Source organism: Lichenostomus cassidix, chromosome 3 (assembly GCF_008360975.1).
Source record: "Lichenostomus cassidix isolate B80296 chromosome 3, HeHo_3.0, whole genome shotgun sequence".
NCBI lineage: Eukaryota > Metazoa > Chordata > Aves > Passeriformes > Meliphagidae > Lichenostomus > Lichenostomus cassidix.
The window spans coordinates 47945194-47964611 of NC_139483.1; the positions used below are offsets into that span (position 1 = coordinate 47945194).

At 42.3% G+C, this 19418-nt stretch overlaps 1 non-coding gene across 1 annotated transcript; it reads right to left on the reverse strand.

The window, feature by feature from the left end:
- Positions 1 to 18593: 18593 nt before the first annotated feature.
- Positions 18594 to 18676, reverse strand: TRNAL-UAA (transfer RNA leucine (anticodon UAA)). The gene has a single exon. It is a non-coding gene; the product is annotated as a tRNA-Leu (tRNA).
- Positions 18677 to 19418: the final 742 nt, after the last annotated feature.

The window sequence follows — 19418 nt, forward strand, 5'->3', positions numbered from 1 at the left end:
ATATGGGCTTGCAGGACTACCACTAGCTTCCTGTTTCCATAACATGTAGGTTTGTTAATGTGCTGAAAGCTTAAGTGATTTTAATTACTACCACTAAGTGGCTTTTTCTTTCCCTGAAATGACATGGGTTTTGGCTTTAACTAAAATAAATAAAGTTACCGTGATAGTGCTAGATCTGAACAGGTCAGATTTACAGGTGTGTATAGAAATTTATTTATTTCTGAGCAAATGAATGGCCCTTTTTAGTCAACAAGATAAGTCATCCAAATGACGTTTTATACCCACCAAAGACTTCAATTACGAGTTTGTTTTTTGGTACCTGGTGTTCTGTGGCTATGCCTGTAAAACAGAAGGATATGCTCTGCAAGCTGGGGCATCTGACAAAGCCCACTTGGAGATCTCCACACTGCCTACATAAACTCTCTCTTTGTCACTGCATTTTCACATGGACTTTACAAGAACTCAGCCTGATTGAGGTCACTTACCACATGATTCATTCAAAGCTATTTCAGCTAATGGTTTAAATCATCTTGATTGAAGCATCTCATCCCCCTCCCAAGTTTCTCCTGTACTGGGCAGCAGAGGGGTTGCCCCCAGTGAGGCACAGGACAGAGATCAGCGTCTTCACCTGGCTCTCCCTACTCCACATGCCACCATCTGGCTGGCCATGTGCTGGAATGTCTTTTGTGAAATTTCCCCTACATGAGCAGGAAATCTTGGCTGCTCCATTAGAGCAGCCCTCTGTCTGCTTTGCACAGCCAGGGCCAAGGTTGAGGTCTGAACTTATTGAGTGCTGTGGGTTTCCCAGAGGAATCTAATTTTTATTTTTTATTTTTTTGGTCAGTGGGAGGGTTTGAAAGGATAAGATTTCCAGAAGTGATGGGGAGCCACAACACCCAGCACACAGATTAGCAATGATGGGGGTGAGCTTCACACCTCAGACAGGCAGAAATGCCAGTGATGCCCTTGCTGGTACTGCTGGCACACTGGGGCTGTGCCTGCTGCCTGACTGCCACAGGAACTATGTGACTAGTTCAAGGAAAAACATTTGGCTCAAAGCACACAGTTCTTCAGGGAACAAGAAATTTGCCTGTACCTTAAATTATTTTGCAGCTACTTAAATAACTGCTGTGCTAGAAGCTCTGCAGGCAGTAATTATTCTTCCATTTTCTTCTATTAGGCAGCCCTGAACTGAGCCATGAAAATTGCTTTGAAATCACAGCAGACAAAGAGGAAACTTTTGGATGTAATTTATTTTGGGATGTTCCAAACCAAAGCTATCGTCCAAACCAAAAAAGAAGTCCAGCCCTGCCAAGTCCTTAATTACTGAAATGAAGAAAGAGACCACAAAACTGAATGAAAAGAGTATTGAAACAATTTTCCTACTCTGAAAAAGCCCCTTTTTTGGAGTCAGAAGAAAATAAGGGAGCAACAAAACCCTTTAATACATCACTGATGTATCCAACTGGAGGTTACTTGCAGAGGCCAAACATTTGAAATAGGAGCAATGCTGGAGTTTGTCCTTGCTGGGAGAGAGCTCGTATGTGGACTTTGCATTTCAGAAAATAAAGCCTCACTAGCATTTCCAGGGAAATTTCCAACCATGTAGAGCAAGCATCTTCTCAAGAGTGTCCACCATACTCTGCCATTAGAACATAGTTGTAACATAATATCCAAGCTCTGATGCTTCAGACACTTATGGACTCATATTCAAAACATATAGCAGGTACAGGATGACCTGTACCAGGTACAGGGATTATTTGTAGTCCAGAAGTAACAAAGAGCTCACTCTGTCAGGTTCAGGTGCCATTGAGCTCGACAGAATATAAACACAGAGCAACCAAGTCTCTCAACCATACAGCTTACGTCTGCAACCAGGAATGAAGGTATATTTTAAAACTCTGTGAATATGATCTGACAAATGGTGTAACTTAGGTTAAAAGGACCAATATATATTTAAAATACAACTGTATCTAAGTTCTGGCAAATTCAGAGTTAAAATCTAGTCTGGAATATGATGCCACAAACATGAAAAAAGACAACAGCAAACAAAATTGTATTGGGAAAGCTAGCTGGGAATGAAACTTCTTTTTAGCAAATCCAGTGATACTGTTGTTATGAAATATAAAATCATCTGTACTATCCCTCAAGTGGCAATCACCATCTAGCAATATTGTGTCAGCATCGAACCGGATGTCAGCATCAAAACGAGGGATGTGAAGAAGCAGAGTGCAGTACAAAACTGGTTTCAGCAAGTATATTTCATCTCAGGATGCAAATGCCCACAGCACAGTTTTGCTCAAGTACTAAATACAAGAGCACAGTTCCTGGGAAAAGCCCTGCAGGCTCACCCCTCATCCCCTCCCTTTGTTGCTGTTTGCTTAAACCATTTGTGTGTACTTAACTCCCCAAGACATGTTCCATGGTGTTTCTGGGTGGGATTCAATGAGCACACAGATATCCCATTTGAGTCAGGGACCCTGCAGTCCCAGGCACCCCTATGTCCTGCGCCTCAGTGTGTTTCTGCCCTCTCAATGCAGCCAGTCCTACTTCTCAACGTGCCCTCAGCCAAGTGGGTGGTAGAGGCCAGGAGAAATGCTTTTACTCCTATGTCATCTGTTACATTCACTAACTTGTTCTTAAACAATCTTTGAAGCCTTTTTTTTTTTTTTTTTGAAGTGTGTCCTCCCTGTCATATGTATGGTACTAAAGCCTCTATAGTACTATTCAGTAGCATTTATTTCCTCAGGAAACATGAAAGTTTACTTTTCCATAGAAAGCTTTGCTATTTTCAGCACGGAATGAGATGCATGACTGCTCCTGGAGGTCCCACTCCCAAAAACAGAGTAAAGCAAAACCCTGGATGCCTCCCAGTGTAGTGCTGAGCTCAAAGGGCTCAGAGAAGAGCCAAAAAGGATCTTTTCCAAAAAGGATCAGCAAAGCCTCAATTAGATGTTCTCAATATAAGAGAGAGAACTCTTAAAATAATGTAAGAGTACTACAGCAGGCTCTGAGGTGTATGTATGGGAAGCCTACAGTCCACCATAGATCAATATCAAGGTGGATGTGCTGCAAGTGGGACTGCCTGGCCTCCAGGAGTGTTTGTGGCACAGTCTGCAGGGAGCAGGAACAGTTTTGAGACGTCCAGCTGCTACAGTAGAAAACCAGGTGAGTTCTGGGCACACAAACACCTCTTCACATCCTGACATTTTGCTGTTTCCCTCTGCTCACTACATATCCCCATTTGTTACTTCTCATCAGGTAAAAGCTTTGGGCCATTTCAGTCCTGTGTTTCAGCAATGCCCAGATCTAAGCTGCCAAAGAATGTGACTCCTTCATCCTACGGTTACATCACGAGTCATGAATAATAATAACACCGAGGGTGTGTGTCTGTCTCTGTTACAGCTGCAGCTCAGTGAGGCTTTTTGTCCTATTTTTTCTTTATATATCCTTGGACATAAATTCGAACTACAGCAGGTCAAAATTACAAAACAAACATTTAAAGATCACAATTCTTATCTTAGATGCCATTAAAATATTCTGTCTACCTCAAACAATAGGTGATTCATTTGTGAAAACTGATAATTTATTTATAAAGATGCAAAGTGCAAAGCTGCACCTCTTGGTGCAGGGCAAGAGAGTGAACCAAGCAGTGTGTTATGAAACCCTTCACTGACACCCACAGAAGAAAAAGTATTCAGCAAAAGGAGAAACACAACAGGGAGAATGTCCTGAGCCTTAGAACAAAAGCAGGGAAGGGTTTCTTTGGACATTTCCATTTCTATCAGAAATAAACCACTTGAATCGCAATTTCTAAAATAACAATTGGCCTCAATTGTAATAGTATCAAATTCCACAAATCTTTGAAAGGGCCTTCCTTTGTTTCCCCTCTCCACATCCTCTTCCTTCGAAAGCCAAAGCCTAGATTGTTTTTAGGTATAGTAACCAATAAATAGAGGCATAGTAACACTAGTGACAGGAAAGAAACATTACCAAAATCGAATATGAAGAATGAAGGAAAACAAAACCTTTTCAGCAGTGCCTGAGGAAGTCTACAAGTCCTAGGGCTGGTCAGAAATTCTGGTAATCCTAGGATTGCTTTTCACCTTTAGGATACACTTTCAAATTCAGCCAAATCTGTCATTAATCATTAATGTAATACTAATTTCTGGGTGCTCTCCCCTATACACATTCAAGATTACCATTCCAGCATGAAATTTATAACTATGCAATACAACTTTATTTGTAGAGTATTTCCATATGGGTGGTGAAGTGATTCAGATGCTCTATGCATTCTCCTGACAGGGCATCCTCTCCAAACACTAGCCATGCCCAGTTTGGTTTCAGTGCTGAGCTCTGTTTTTTTCATGAGCTTCACCTGGTGCAGAGAGAAAGGAACAACCAGAGAAAGCAGTGCAGATCCCTGACTCACCATCCCCCATCCTGACAGCAGCAGAAGCACCCTGCATCCCTCAGAGACAACAGGCTCAGTGGGATGGCACCAGCCCATACCCTGGTCTTCCTAGGTTTGGCCCCAGTCCATCACCACAGACTTTACCAGAGTTAAGCCTCTAGTTTTTCTTCCTTAGCAGGAATTTTCCATCAACTGTTTCAGCTGGAAACTATCCACTTTCCCGCACCAGGAGAGGCAGAAAGCAGTCAGGGAGTGCAAGCCCCAAACACTATGTAAGATTTTACATTTGCCAGGTGCCCCAGTAAGTTTGCCAGTGTGCCTCGGCTGTGGGGATGGAGTGTCAGATCCACCAGCAGAGTCAGCCCCTTGCTCTCCCATCAGAGAGCCAAACCAGCTGGAGGAGTTGTTCCTGTCGGCATCCATAGTTCTGCCGCCTAAGAATTTTCCAGCCCTCACAGACTGGAACAAAGAGGCTTTTCACAGAGATCCAGATTGCCTCCAGAGTCTGTCCCTTCTTTATTTACAGGAAAGCTCTTAGGTTTAGTCTGGGGAGGTCTGCAGATTGCCCGGGGGCTCTAGGGGAAGAATTCTGTCAAAGAATGTATGTTGCAATACATCCTCAAAAGGGTCTGCTTTCTGATTCATTTAATCTTCCCTGGAAATTAACTTCACAGCCCCAGCTACATTGGCTGTGCATGATTTATCTTCAGATTATATTTGCCTTTCATGCCTTTATGATCTACGTTCTTCCCAAAGAGCTCAATTACTTTGGATTTGTAGAGCCAAAGACAAGACAACTTGCAGGTCCAAGTGGGTACCTAACTAGGAAGTTCTGTGATAAGGCTGGGCCAGAGGGCAGATTTTCCCTTCTCACTTCCATGTTCCTACTAGGTCTGCATCTCCAGCGCTGCTGTTAGCAGCTGACTCCAAAGCAGACTGCTTCAGCACTGAGGGGAACACTGGCAGAGTGATGCCAAGGCAGAGAAAGTAAACACATTGCCCCTCCTGGCCACCAGTATGTATATCCACTCCAGCATAAACTGCACCACAGAAGTTGGATGAGAATGAGAGCCCAAAGCAGATGGCTGAATGGATCCAGGCACCACTGGTGGTGACCTCAAACTGCTCATCTTTGCATATTGTTTTCAGACACAGGAAAAGCATTTAGGAACATACACACTGGTATTTAGTCCTATTTAGCCACCCAAGAAGAGGTTACATACAGGACTGATGAGACATTTGTAAGTCCCTGAGGCAGAAATATTCCACCCAAAGCTTCAGGTATCAGCCTAGAGCTGTCAAACACCTGGATGGTCCAGGACTGAGCAAAGTTCTCTTGCAAACAGGGGAAGGGCCATTGCTTCCATCCATCTGGTTGCTACTGTATACAAGGGGAGAGAAACAGCAATATTATCAGCTGATAAAAAGATCATATTTATCTTAACTACCATATACTGGTTTCCCTCTAATTATGAAGAGAAGGCCGATACCTTGTATTTCTTTCATCTGGCACAGGCCTTCTCTGTCTCTGCTTATGTACATGTAGGCAATGGGGCCAGCCACACAAGGTACTATTATCAGACAGTACTTTTATAGATTTGCCATAGAAAAATTAATGCAGTAAAAACTCTCCAAGAAGGGGAGATATTAAATAAGATAGCACTGAATCCATGTCACCCACCTCCATTAACTACATCAGGCATATGTGAGGACAGGACTGTATTCAAGCTAAAACAATAATGGAGTATTTGTGGCACAGGCCATAGAAATGTATTTTTAGTTGAGATGGCCTCATGATAGAAAAGGAGCAAGGTTTGAAATAGATTTTATTGGGTCACCTGATACACACAGACAAGTTTTCAGGCTCAAAATAATCAGGAAGCAGTTGCTTTAATGACACAACAGCATCTGGTACAAAATGCTAGCAGCAGCAGTATGGAAATAAGGTGAAAAAGCATCATGGAAGAAATTATCCAAAGAATCTCATCAAATAAAAAAAATCCTGCATTAGCATGAGGGGATACCTTGGGATACTTTGGAATTTTATGATCCATGCACATGTGTGATGAAATTGATACCTTTTAAACAAACAGTCCTGCTATCATGCTAGGATGATTTCCTAGGATGGTTTCTGGTGAAAAAATACAGTGCAGCTAGAAAGTACTGCAGCGCTAAGATTTAATTTTAGTAAAATTGCCATTAATGTTTCACCTAATGTAAGACAGTCTTGTCCTTCACTTAGGAAAATGTGTCCTTTCACACCCTGTATTTAATTTGATTGCACCAACAGAATTCTATACCACTTGCTAAGAGCCAATCAACAATAACTTTCTTTTGTATAGCAGACTGAAACACTGCCTCTTTTATAATTATATGATTTTATTTTCGTTAACAGTAAAATAAAGACAGTTAAATGTTAACTTGGTTGAAAGAAATACCTTCAAATCTGAGGTACAGTAACAAATAGTTCCATTGCTTATCTCATTTGTGGATTCGAAGTTATGCTCATTCTGAGGTTAGTTTGGGTGGGACAGCATTACAAGTGTTTGAGCCATGAGAACAGCATTCTTCGTACAGTTGTTTTAGCTAACACATTGGTTGGGTTCCCAGAGGAAACTATCAAGTAGTGTTACTGTATGTTAAAATAACTTAGGTTTTACAGCCTCCAAAGCTATAATCATTGATGGGACTACCTGAAGAACAGAAATGCTCAGGCAACAGTTGTTTCAATGATAAAATCTTCACAGCAGCAGGCATCAAATGTTCATATGAATACTAAAAACAAGTGCCTCATATGAATACTAAAAACAAGTGCAAAAGGTTTTATAACAAGTAGAAAACAAAAACAAAGGTATGTTGATGAATGCAAAACACCACCTCGCAAGGTAAGTTACATTCCAACTATCCCTTCCACTGAGATACCAGGGTTTTCCAGTATTCCTCCCTACTTATCTTTAGAGATTGAACATTCATGGAATGCAAAATGTTTTTATCTAGAAGCACCAAATCCCTTAAAATACCAGACCTTTGTTCTCTCTGACCTGAAGCAACAATACAAGAATTTAAGAACTTAACAGCTAAACTAACCATTAGCCATCAGCCATAGCACACTTGCATTAACCAAAGTATAAGAGTACTGCAGTTCTGAATGATTCAAAAAGTAAAGCAAGGGTGAGACTTGGTTTGAGAACAGAATCATACAGAATCAAATTTTTACCAAAGATGGCAAATTAAATTCCTATTTTAAAAAATGCAAGAGTGTTGTGTTTTACAGAGCTTAGTTAGTAATTTTGAGGTTAAACACAGTGCTGTGTCTCTATTTAAAATGTCACTTATGGATATTACTTAGACTAATCCTTTAGATTTTATTAAGAAAATTTCCCTGCAATACAGTATTTGGCTAAGTTGGAGAGTATATGCAAAAACAGCGCATGATCCTGTCAGCTTTGGCACATGCACTTAGGCATTGTCCATGACAATTGGACACACAAGGACTGGATACATGGAAGCTTCACTTGCCACACCACCACCCCTCCTGAAAGCACTTGTTTCTGTGATTCCCAGTGCCACCCAACTCAGATTGCAAGGAGGATAAACCTCCTCCATCACTCTCTCCTTGGCAAGGTATTTCAGGATCATGGCCAGGGCTGTGCTGAAGAAACTGAAGGCATGGGGCATAATAAAGGGTAGGATCAAGTGAACCATGATGTCTCCTTCTGAGGTCAGAGAGGAGGGGTCTGGCAATATTTAGGCTGTTGGTCATCTACCAAAGCTACCAATACTCAGTGAGTGAGGTGATCTTCAGTATGATAAAAGGAGGGCTACATCCAGGAACAGACATTCCGCTGGGGAAACAGCGCATTTGAAAACCTGGGAAAGTTATATTTAAATGTAAACTGATAGGGCTCAGAGCCTGGGTGAACTAGAAACAGCATCCACAAGTCACAAGAGAAAACAATCTCCCATAAATAGTTCCACTTTTAGTTGAGTCTGACTGTTTTTTTGTAGCCCTTGGGCTGCTCTCTGGCTCTGAGGACATGCCTGAAGCTCTGCACGATTCCCAGCCTTTGTGTCAACAATCTTCATATACAGGCAGCTTTCAGACCCCCTGACATGTGGCCCTGCAGCCCTAAATCACAGGTGATGTTATCACTATCACCATCTTACACTCTGCTCCTTTCTCTCATGAAGTAACTAAGAAACAAACAGTTCAGTAAGGCTGGAAGCTAGACACTGCTTTCTGCTCATGACCAGACTCCTGTCTGGTTTTGCCTGTCCATTTCCCCTACAGTTTTGGGCTGTCCAGAATGACCATGAAACTGCTGGACTGTCAGAAGCTCCTTTAAATTCCCATCCATTTGCTTCCTGCACCTGAGAATTTCCACAAGCCAGGGCAAAAGCAAGAGAGCATCAACATGACAAAAATGAATACAAGCCATGCCAAAGAAAACACCATTTAAATGGGTGAATTATCCCACTGACTTTGGGGAGAACAGGGTCATACAAAGAAATGAAGAACAAATACAAAGCCTGCTAGGGTTTTAATTGTAATATCCCACTAGCCTGCCTGGAAAATTCTCCCCAGACATGGTAGCTAAACCATGACATTTGTCTCCTGATGCAAGTTCCTGACAGAACTACACTTCTGTGACCTAACAGAGAGAGGGGAATGATCCAGTAATTGAATCATACAGATGTAAACTCCTTAAGCATGCAGTCACATCACCCAGAGGTCCAGACCTGCCCACCCCTGCTCAGTTCTGCTCTTTGCTCAGCTCTGTCCTGTTTCCTAGATAGCAACTGGTTGGTGAAGAAGGCAGGATTGCTGACAGTAAGTCACTTCTTTCCAAAAGAGGTCTCTGTACCTAAAGACTAAAACTGGTGTTTAGTACATTATATCAAGAAGGATATACCATGCCTTTGAAATTCAAAGTAAGCAATGCGGAAGAGAAGGATCCCCTCCCAGAAGTGGTGAAGGACACAGATTCATTTGGCCACTCAGAGCCTGACCTTTCCCACCCTCACACAGCCTGTACCAATCCCCATTAAACCCTGGGAGGGCATTTACCCCACACCGTACCCAAGGAATTAAACTCCCTGCTGCAATTCCTAGGTGTACACAGCATGGCACAAGAGAAGCTGGAAAGTGCTGTGGTGCCCCTTAGAGGGGCAGTCCAGGATCAGTCATTTGCAGAGCTACATCCCAGCCTCTGTAGTCCAGAGGGGCCACTGGAGGCCCTACGGCCACTGAAGGGGGTCCTGGCTGCTCCTCCACCGTCTCTGGCAGCAGTGTTGTTTCACTGCCCCTGCACAGCCATCATCCCAAAATACCCTTCCTCCACAGCTGTTCAGTGCTGTCACAGCCACCCTGACTCTCAGGCTGGGTACAGACCAGTCTCCTCCCGGCTCATTTTGATTTCCAATAGCCACTTATAAAATGGACACTGTCACTTTGCAAAACACAGAAGAAGGAGCCAACAAGGAATACTATTTCATTCCTACAGAGGTTTATCATAAATAAAGTTGTCAAACTAAATCTACAGTCTATCTGTGTAATTGAGGAATACAAGCTCCCATTATGGTTAGATTTAAGGTCAGTCATCTCACTACATGAACAGCAACTGTTTAGGCAGTAAGATTATGCTTGATGAGAAGCACTCATTTTAGAAAGTTTTTCTAAAGTTTTCATCTTTGGACGGAACTCTTTCAAATCCATTCAAAAATTTTTGTCCTGGAAATATACAACGTATTCCTCAAATATTTGCATGAATTTTTTTTTCCTTGAACATTTTTTCAAATAAAGGCTTGAATACAGGGTGCAGCAGTCACCTGAAACATTACGAATTTTTTTGTAAAACATATTGAAAAAGGATTCAAGTGTTTTTCCAAAAGAAACATCCAACCTTGCTAATGCAAGCTGTGCCTTTATTTTCCAAACAGTCATTAGTTAATAGTCATATTTAATTTATCACTCACATAAAGTTATGACCAGGCTAGTTTTTGCAGCTCTAATATTCCCCAAAGTATAATCTGTGGTTTAAATTACTTGATGGCATAGGAGAAGGGCTTTTCAAAGAGTTTACAATCTATGTCCCTTCTTCTGCAGAAGCTAATTGCTTATGCATAATTTCATTTTATCCATATAGATTTATGTCCTTTTCCATCACATAATATTAAGATGACTCTTACAACTTTCCTGTAAGACAGGAAAAATGTTGTAGTCCTGCCCTTGACTAGAAGCCCCACAGTACCCTGTACTCTTGACTACCCTTAATGGAATTTTTGCCAGAACAGCTTGTATTTTCAATTTCATTTTGTGCTGTTTTGAAGATCAATAGAGGAAGGTGACGCCAAGGCACTGTAATTTTAAGTATACAACTATTGTGCAGATGCTACAACTTTAATTGTACAAGCAGGTTTCTGTGCCTGTCCAAACAAAAAGTGATAAACAATCTGCTTACACAGTCACAGCAACAGGATCAAGATCCATGAATTTATGTCCATAAACATTGGCTGCAGCAGCACAACTAATTGGGCATATCCTCAGAAGTGCATCCCATATGGCTACCTTGCTGAGGGAAGTCAGATAGCTTGTTAAGAATTAACTAAGTTATACTGTCTTACATGGATTTTCACATGGATAAAATCCAGGTCTTCAAATTGCTTTCTCTGGCTCCTTTTCTTCTTTTTTGCCTGAACATATCTAAGGCATTAAAAAGTAAGATGAAAAGATACAGTATTTTTTTAATAGCTCAGTTTTCACAATGGCCTAAGTAATGACCTATGGATCAGGGAGGTCACTGTAAATACAGATGTGGTCTGGGATGGTGATTCAGAAAGACAGTACCTGAGGTTCTGGTTAACAGATAAACAGCAGTTGGCAACTCCTGGGTCAATTCCAACATCTCCCTCCAGAGATACCATCTCTGAGGTTTTGCCTGCAAAGGAAGTGGAACTGCTTTAATTATGCCAGAATGTATTTACTGCCTGGGAAGCAGTTGTGCCAAGTCTGTTAAAGACAAACAGTACATAAAAGGAAACAATGTACAATGCAAACTAAATGCATCCCAGTTAAAACAGACAGTTAAGACTACCTTGATATAATCATTTTTATTAAAAACATAAAACATTCTGAGCGAGTTAACATTGCAATCCAGGCCCATTCCTGGCTATGGAGTTACATTTGCTAAGGACTTCTCAGGAATTCAGTATGAGGCATTGCCTTTAACTCCAGCTATAAAGGACCCCCAGAGGCTCCATTTGCAGGCTGTGGGTACCACCATACACTGGGAGATCTCCTGACACATTCTCTGCAGAGCTCAGCCTAAAACAGGAGGACTCAAACTCTACTTCTCTTGAAGACAGCTTACCAAGAAAAGCAACAGAAACAGGCATCGGAAAAGAATCTCTAACCACAACTTCTGGTTTTACAGCATTTTAATGACAGTTCCCAATCCCACCCCATTCTTATCTCATATACTCATGTATTTCATAACATACTCAAGTTTGTCAATATGTCAGCTGGACACAGTCACCTGACCTCCTTTGTCATACAGGTCCTTTTTCTTGTGTTGATGGATGACCTGTCTCCCTAAAAATAACTTCATACAGAGCAGAAACCTAATCTAATCCATGATGTCTCTGTGTACTGCCTATTGAGAGGGATTAACTGCTTCCTCCTCTTAAATAAATTTAATTTATGCATTCACACCATACAAATATTATTCTACTCAATAATTCTTTTTTGTAGAAAAATATTTTGTTCAGAGACATTGGGCGGGCAGAGACACCACAAACACTGGATCCAGTTGTTTTCAGTATTCCTTCTTTACTGATGTGTCAAATAACTTTTGGGGCAGGTCACCCGAATGAATGCAGCACAACAGGTTGGGCATGTCTCAGTCTGTTTTCAGTCACACAACACCATAGGATTTGTTAACTGGCACAGATACAGCCTGCACTGTCACAGTGCCATCAAAATACAGATTGTGGAAACCATGGCTATGAAGCTCACTACATAAATATTAAAACTACATTTAGCCAAAAAATCAGCTCTTCTCGCTGCAAAGAACACAAAAAAGCAAACAAAAATATCCAACATATTATGATAAAAGATAGAACAGTAACTAAATACATCAATTATTTCTGTTCTTGATTTAGCAACAAAAGGATTTGGAAAGCTTTACTTAAGTGGGATTTCTAAACTATATTGGCATTTTTCAGTACCTTACTCTGAGGTAGCCTCTGGATCTGGGATGAGGAGTAATTAGCCACAGCACTGTATGAAGATGAGGGCTATCACTTGCATTACCCCCCTCAATAGATGGATGTCACTGGTTTACATGATAGCTACCAGACAGTTTTGAAGGAAAACTCAGATCAACTTAAAACAATCTAACCTGCAGAGAACACTTATTTTTAGGATATCAAAAAAGCCAAACATTCTTCTTACTGTGAGGGTGTTCAAATATTGGCATGGGTAGCTCAGAGACACTGTGGTGTTTTTATCCTTGGAGATTTTAAGAACCTGAGTCAAGCTGACCTTCCTGTGAGCTACGAGGTGGACTAGACAACCCTCAGTGGGGCCTTCCAGCCTCTGCCATTCTGTGATGAATAAAAACAGTGGATCTACATTGCCTATGTCAGGGAACTCAAAAGATTGTAAAAAATTGTCTCCAATTCATTATTTCTTCACAGAGAATTTCTTATGAGATAATATCAGAGATTAATTTTAGATCCAAGTAACATGAAATTAATTGGGCCTTTTGCTACCAATTGGCCTTTTGCCAGTCAAAGACTGAGGGACAGAAGAGGGAAGGAGTAGGAATGTGCAGTACATTCAGGGCAGAGGAAAGGCAGTGTCTCTGCCTCTTTTCGCAGCAGCTAACTGCTAGACCAGCTGGATGTGATTCTTGGTATGCACACAAAAAGCAAAAGGTGGGAGTGTGACAGAAAATAATTACAGATATGGAAGGACAAGTGAAACTAAAATACATATGCTCATCAATCATCAAATATGGATTAGTTGCAAAACAGTACTCATTAATGCAACATTAATTCCCAACAGGGTTTCCACTCTCACATGAAAAAGTCTGCAACACATGATGAAATAGCAAGACATGGGTGTCACAAATCCATCAAGTCACATGGTCAGTGAGTGATTTCTTGCCAAGAATTGCATGAATCACTTCAGCAAGCACTTAAAAATGAGGCAGATGAGGTCTGAAGGAAAGATCTTGTAGCACTCCCAAGCCAGAAAGAAGGTCACAGTTGAGCAGATGGTGAAAGAGAAGGAGCAATCCAGGAAAATGAAGGAATCTGGAAAGTGCATTCTTCTCTCAAAATATTTAGGGGAAGGAAGGCATTTTTGTTATTGCACATTTAAGAAGACTATTTTCAGAAGAGTGTGAACTTTTTCTATGGTTTTCAGACAAAAGCTCTTCCCTGGCAGCAAAAATCTATTCATTTAGTTTAACACAGCCAAAAGTATCCCAGACAATAAATGCTAGCATGCTTTAAGCCCAGTGCTCTAAGATCCCAGAAATCTTAGCTTCAACATTCTGCATTATGCTGCCTTCATGTTAGGGCACTCAGGGCCCCTCATTAAGTAGGTGCTCTGGCAAACCTTGCTGTCGTTGTGTAAATTATGACTTGTCTGCTCTGTCGTTCTTACAGAGATTGCTGCCACCACAGCAAAGCCAGCACAAGGGAAAATATTCCCAGACTGGAGGTGTTCTAGTGCACAGACCAGTCTTTTGACACTTTCAGCAATATCCTTTGGTAATAATGCTGTGTACTGTAAATTGTTACTACCTGCATATATTCCTCCTGATGAGAGAATCTGGCAAATGGGAACACAAGCCCACATCCCTTTACTCTGGTGCAAAGCTACTGCCCTTTGCTCTGCCAGTGAAGTGGCTTTGAGCTAAAATGTCAGAGACCAACTTGAGCATTTGAGTGGACATCTGGTCTCTTCTCATGGCTATGTTAGGCCATCCTAATGCTGGGGGTGACGATGCTCTAAGTGACCACAGCAAGACTTGTGGAGCTCATCTGTCAGTCATAAGAGTGAACGTACCTCCACCTGCACTGTGACTAAATTGAAGGGCTTTGCACTCCAGTAAGTGATATGTAGACCCTCATTCCGTTCCATCAATGTTCTACCAGAGCTTGCTGCTTGGACTGAACTAACCAAGCAGAAAATCCCTTCATTTTCCTTATCAAAACAGAGAAAAATAGTTAAGCAATAAAATGTTGCAAGGATCTCTTTGGGACTGTGTGTTGTAATGCCCTGGAGAAGGAGGCAGAATTAGCTAACATTGCTAATGACACTTGGTTACTGCGGCTATCGAGTCCAACAGAAATTATTCCAAGAATCTGCAGGTTAGATCGGAGGCAGTCAGCAGATGAAGAGCCCAGCAGCTGTTAAAAATGAACCTATATAAACGTGTGTAAACAGAGACACAACTGTCTTCATTAAATAGTGGTAATTTTTGAACAAGCATCCTAAGAATGACAGCAATCCAGAAAATAGTCTACCCCTCTTATTTACCACAAAAGTCCAAAATGAGAACAATTCAAGAATTAACACTTTACATGCAGTCACACCTGCTAACATAAGAAACTAGTCCTACCTTACAGACTTTAAATTAGTCTGCAGTATGAATAAGAGGGTTTATTGATCATCCTACACACAAGACTGTGCAATAGATCAAGAACTTCCCAGCCCTTTTTACACCCTTTATCTCAACATGAGATGCTGGTCACTGGGAATGACAGAAGAATGTTTTAACTCAAGTAAGAATTTACATGCCTCCATCACACACTAAAATGCAACAACAACCAAAATAAGTTGCTGAAAGTTTTTAAAGAGGATTAAACTATTTTGAATTACCACCTAAATATGTCACCAGTAGGTTGCCCTCTTATTGATCTGAGCCCCTTCTGTTTCTGAAGTGAGACAGAATTTTGAGTTAAACCATGGCTTGCTGTTTTCCTATACAGCTGCCACCTTGATCAGTACACATCATGCAGTGCTTGCTGGCTGAGCGATTGTTCAATACTTTGCAAGGTCTTCACTGCTCAAAATGTGGCTCTGTACCTTGTTTCTTTCATGTTATTTTCTGAATTCACTGATAGTCTACTCATGGGCTTGTCTAACATGATCAGATTACCTAAGTGTCCATCTGAATGCTTTGTAAACAAGAATGAATTTACTTCATAGCGGCCCATTTTGCAATTGGTGTATTTTTATTACTTCCATTTTATACAATGAGAAATTGATGTATGGAAAGATTCATACAAAATATCTCAAATAAATTTGACTACTTATAGTCATATAATACTTTTTTTTCTCCCAGAGAGTGCTTAAAATATAGGTGATAGATTGATTTCACCTGATTTTGCAAAAGCTCTGCATTTTTGCAAACCAAATTGAGGTTCTCAAGACAGAGACCACAAAATAAGGAACATGAAAATGAATGATTGCTTTTGAAAAATCTATTTTAAATGACTGGCTGCTCATCAGACAAGAAATATGCAGAGGCATGAAAAACACCCCTGGTTCATCAGGGTAGCATTCAACTGTCTGCATATGAATCTACTTTTTTTTTAATTCCAGCTTCTAGCACTAGTCATTATACTTGTTCCACTTTCTTCAATAAATGAGGCAAGGTTCCTTCAGATAATGATGTTTTTAGAAAAACATCTCATCCACAGAATGGAGTCCAACAGAAAGCAATATTGTTTAAACTAAAGGCCAGAATATTACAAGTGAATGTAAGAATGTGAAATTGCAAGGACAACCACCAAAAATTGGTGAGGGTTTAACAAGGAGCCAAAGAAAGGAACCTGCCCAATAAAATAAAAATCTTAAAACATGCTCAGCTCCAGAGCTGAAACACAATACATCACCCTGCCATTTCACCTAAAATAGAAACCAACAACCCCAGGAGATTATGCTTTCCTTTACAGAGAAGTGTAGGAAGGGATTGGGATATACTTGTTGCAAGTAGATTCTATGGGTATATCTTGAGAACATGAATGTTTAAAAAAAATCTTCTGTTACATCCCAGATCAGCATGTGCTCTAAAAAGCTGTTTTAAGAAGCAGGAAACACAGGCTCACCAAAGGACTGAGGGAAGTTTTCTGCAAAACAAATCTTTTCAGGAAAGAGAAAGGCTGTACCTGAAACAGGAACATTTCTAACCAAGACATTTTCTATATTGCTTTATCATTAAGGCCACCCTTTTTTCTTTTCAGCAATTACTGTTCTTGTAAAAATCATTATTATTTTTACTTTTCTTTTTTCTTTCTCACAGTGCAGAATAGCCACCACTAATTCATGCTTGTAACTGACATAGTTGGAGCAAAGTTTTCATCAAAATCAGCACTGCATCCACAAAATCTACACCTGCATTTACTCTATGTACAAACATGCTTGTAAATAAGCACACAAGCAGAATTACACCATTTGTATGCAAAGATGTGGGTTTCAAGGGCAGCATTTTACCATTATAACATTACAGGTGAAGTGTACCTTCAAACATGCACCCATTTTTACTAATTTGTACCTTAATGAAGAATAGCAATGAGTGTTTACTTCATAAAACATTTGAACCTGGCAGTACTACCTCTTAATGAACAGTTCTAGAAAGTGCGGTGTGTTTTGCATTTACAATTTAACTGTGGTAACACTCAAAAAACCAATGTATGTACTTGCATTTCCTAGAAATTCACCACAGACCAGGCTTCTCTCTGTAACGCTTGAACTATCATATTTCTGTGTTTTTACCATGCTCACATTTGTGATGCCAGATCATCTTATGTGGACATGTAATAAAATATCTTGACATATTTCACCTTCTATCTCATATAACATTGAAGGCCCACCATGAGTTGTTACATCTTTCTTGAGCGTTTATTTACTATATAATCAGTTTATATAATTTATTTAGTATATAATTAGTCTGCATGATCACATGATATATGTGAACTGAAAGTGTAGAATAATTTTTCAGATCAAATTATTGAGAACAGGATGGCTGAGAACAGCTATACTTACCTGAATTAGAATTTAACCAGCATACTGTCAAAAACACTACTATTTAAAAATGTGCTGGTCAGTGCTTGAATTTTACTTCCTACACTTTCCAATACATTAAACATAATGATACTACTCAGTCAAAAAATCCACAAAACCCAAACAACAGAACCATGCCCCAGAAAACTAAACACCTCAACACATTCTACAACTGCTCCATGTGTCCTGACAAATGAAACAAAAGCAGGAGGTGAGTCTAAAAATCCTGCATGCTCCTTCTGCTTAACTTCTAGCTTAACCCCGGTAGAGTTTAGGGCACAGCCAGTTTAGGGGACCATTCCCCCAGAAGTGGGGATCGCCTTCCCTCTGCCATCTAGGATCGGCCCAGGACACCTCAGCAGGCTGGGCACCTGCAGATATCCCATACACCAGTGCACGCAGAATTATACTGATTTGCACGTTGTAAAAGCACTCTGACAGGCTGGCATAAAGCCTTCGAAGACCTTGAAACTGGAGGAAAAAAACCGAACAAACCAAAAACACTTACACAAAAAATAACCTAAATGACAAATAACAAGGTCATGATCCGGGGGTGACAACGCTGGAGATGCCTGCTGCCCCTGCCCGAGGCTGTCACCGAGTGTGTATATGCATGTATAGAGACATATGTGTCTATATACATCTGTACGTGTACATATATACACGTGTATCTATTCCGTGTACGTGTTTACGTGTCTGTGCATTTATGTTTCTGTACATACACACGAATATATTCATATATTATATATACATATCTATACAGACATTTATATACATATATTGTATGTGTATATATATGCAGAAAATTTTTAAAATTTGTATTTGAAGCGAGTTTAAAGCTGAAGTTCCGGCGGCTGCAGGTCCCTCCCGCGGCCCCGCAGCTCTTCCCCGGCTCGCACTGCCCCCGCCGGCCGCCCAGCGCCGGGACACCCGCTCGGGCTGCCGGGTGCCGCCATCCGCCCGCTCCGGCGCGCTTCCCCGCCCCTCGGCCGCCTCCCGGCGCGTCCGGCGGCCCCTAGCTCCCCGCGGCCGCAGCTCTGCCGGGACACGGCGGCCGGCGCGGAGTCCGAGCGGGGCTCCCGATAAAAAAACGGCAGTTACCAGGAGTGGGGTTCGAACCCACGCGGACATACGTCCATTGGATCTTAAGTCCAACGCCTTAACCACTCGGCCATCCTGGTGCAGATACAGAGCCCGCTCGCAGCCGCTCCTACATTCACGGCCGCGCTGCCGCCCGCCCCCCGGGCCACCCGCGACCCCCGGGGCTGCCCCTTCCCCCCCGGCTCCGCCGCCCCTCCCGCCTTATTCCCGGAGCGGCGGGCGCGGAGCGAGCGGGGCGGCGCGCGCGGGCGGCCTCTCCCGGCGGCGGCGGGAGGCGGGCGGGCAGGGCCCGGCGGGGAGCGCTGCCACCGAGCCGAGCCCGAGCCGGGCCGGGCCCAGTCGGGCCGGGCTCGCCGCCGCCGCCCTCCTGCCGCCGGGCGCCGGGCCCGGAGCGGAAGGGGGAGGCGGGGGAGGTGCGCGGCGCTGGCACGGCCCGCCCCTGGGGGAGAGCGGGCGGGCGGCGCCGGGCCGGGGCGGCGGGTGCGAGGGGTGCGGGCACTGCGGGCACTGCGGGCTCAGCGCCCCTCAGAGCCGGCAGGGCTGTGCTGCCAGCGGGGCTCCTCGGGCATGAGAGGGCAGCGGAGAGGTTGTGCCGATAAGCCACCGACACTTCATTATTTCCGTCACAGTGTTTCCTGGAATGTATCTTCCCTCGCTCGTAGAAGAAGAACCAAAACCAACAAAGTCCAAGGCTATTAATTATGCTTAATTAGGAGAAAAATATTGCGGGGGAAAGATATTTTTGCCGGTCGCCACTAAGTGCCGGGTCTACTGAAAAACCTATGGCAACTTTCCTTGCCCTGGGACCTCCCCCTTCCTCCC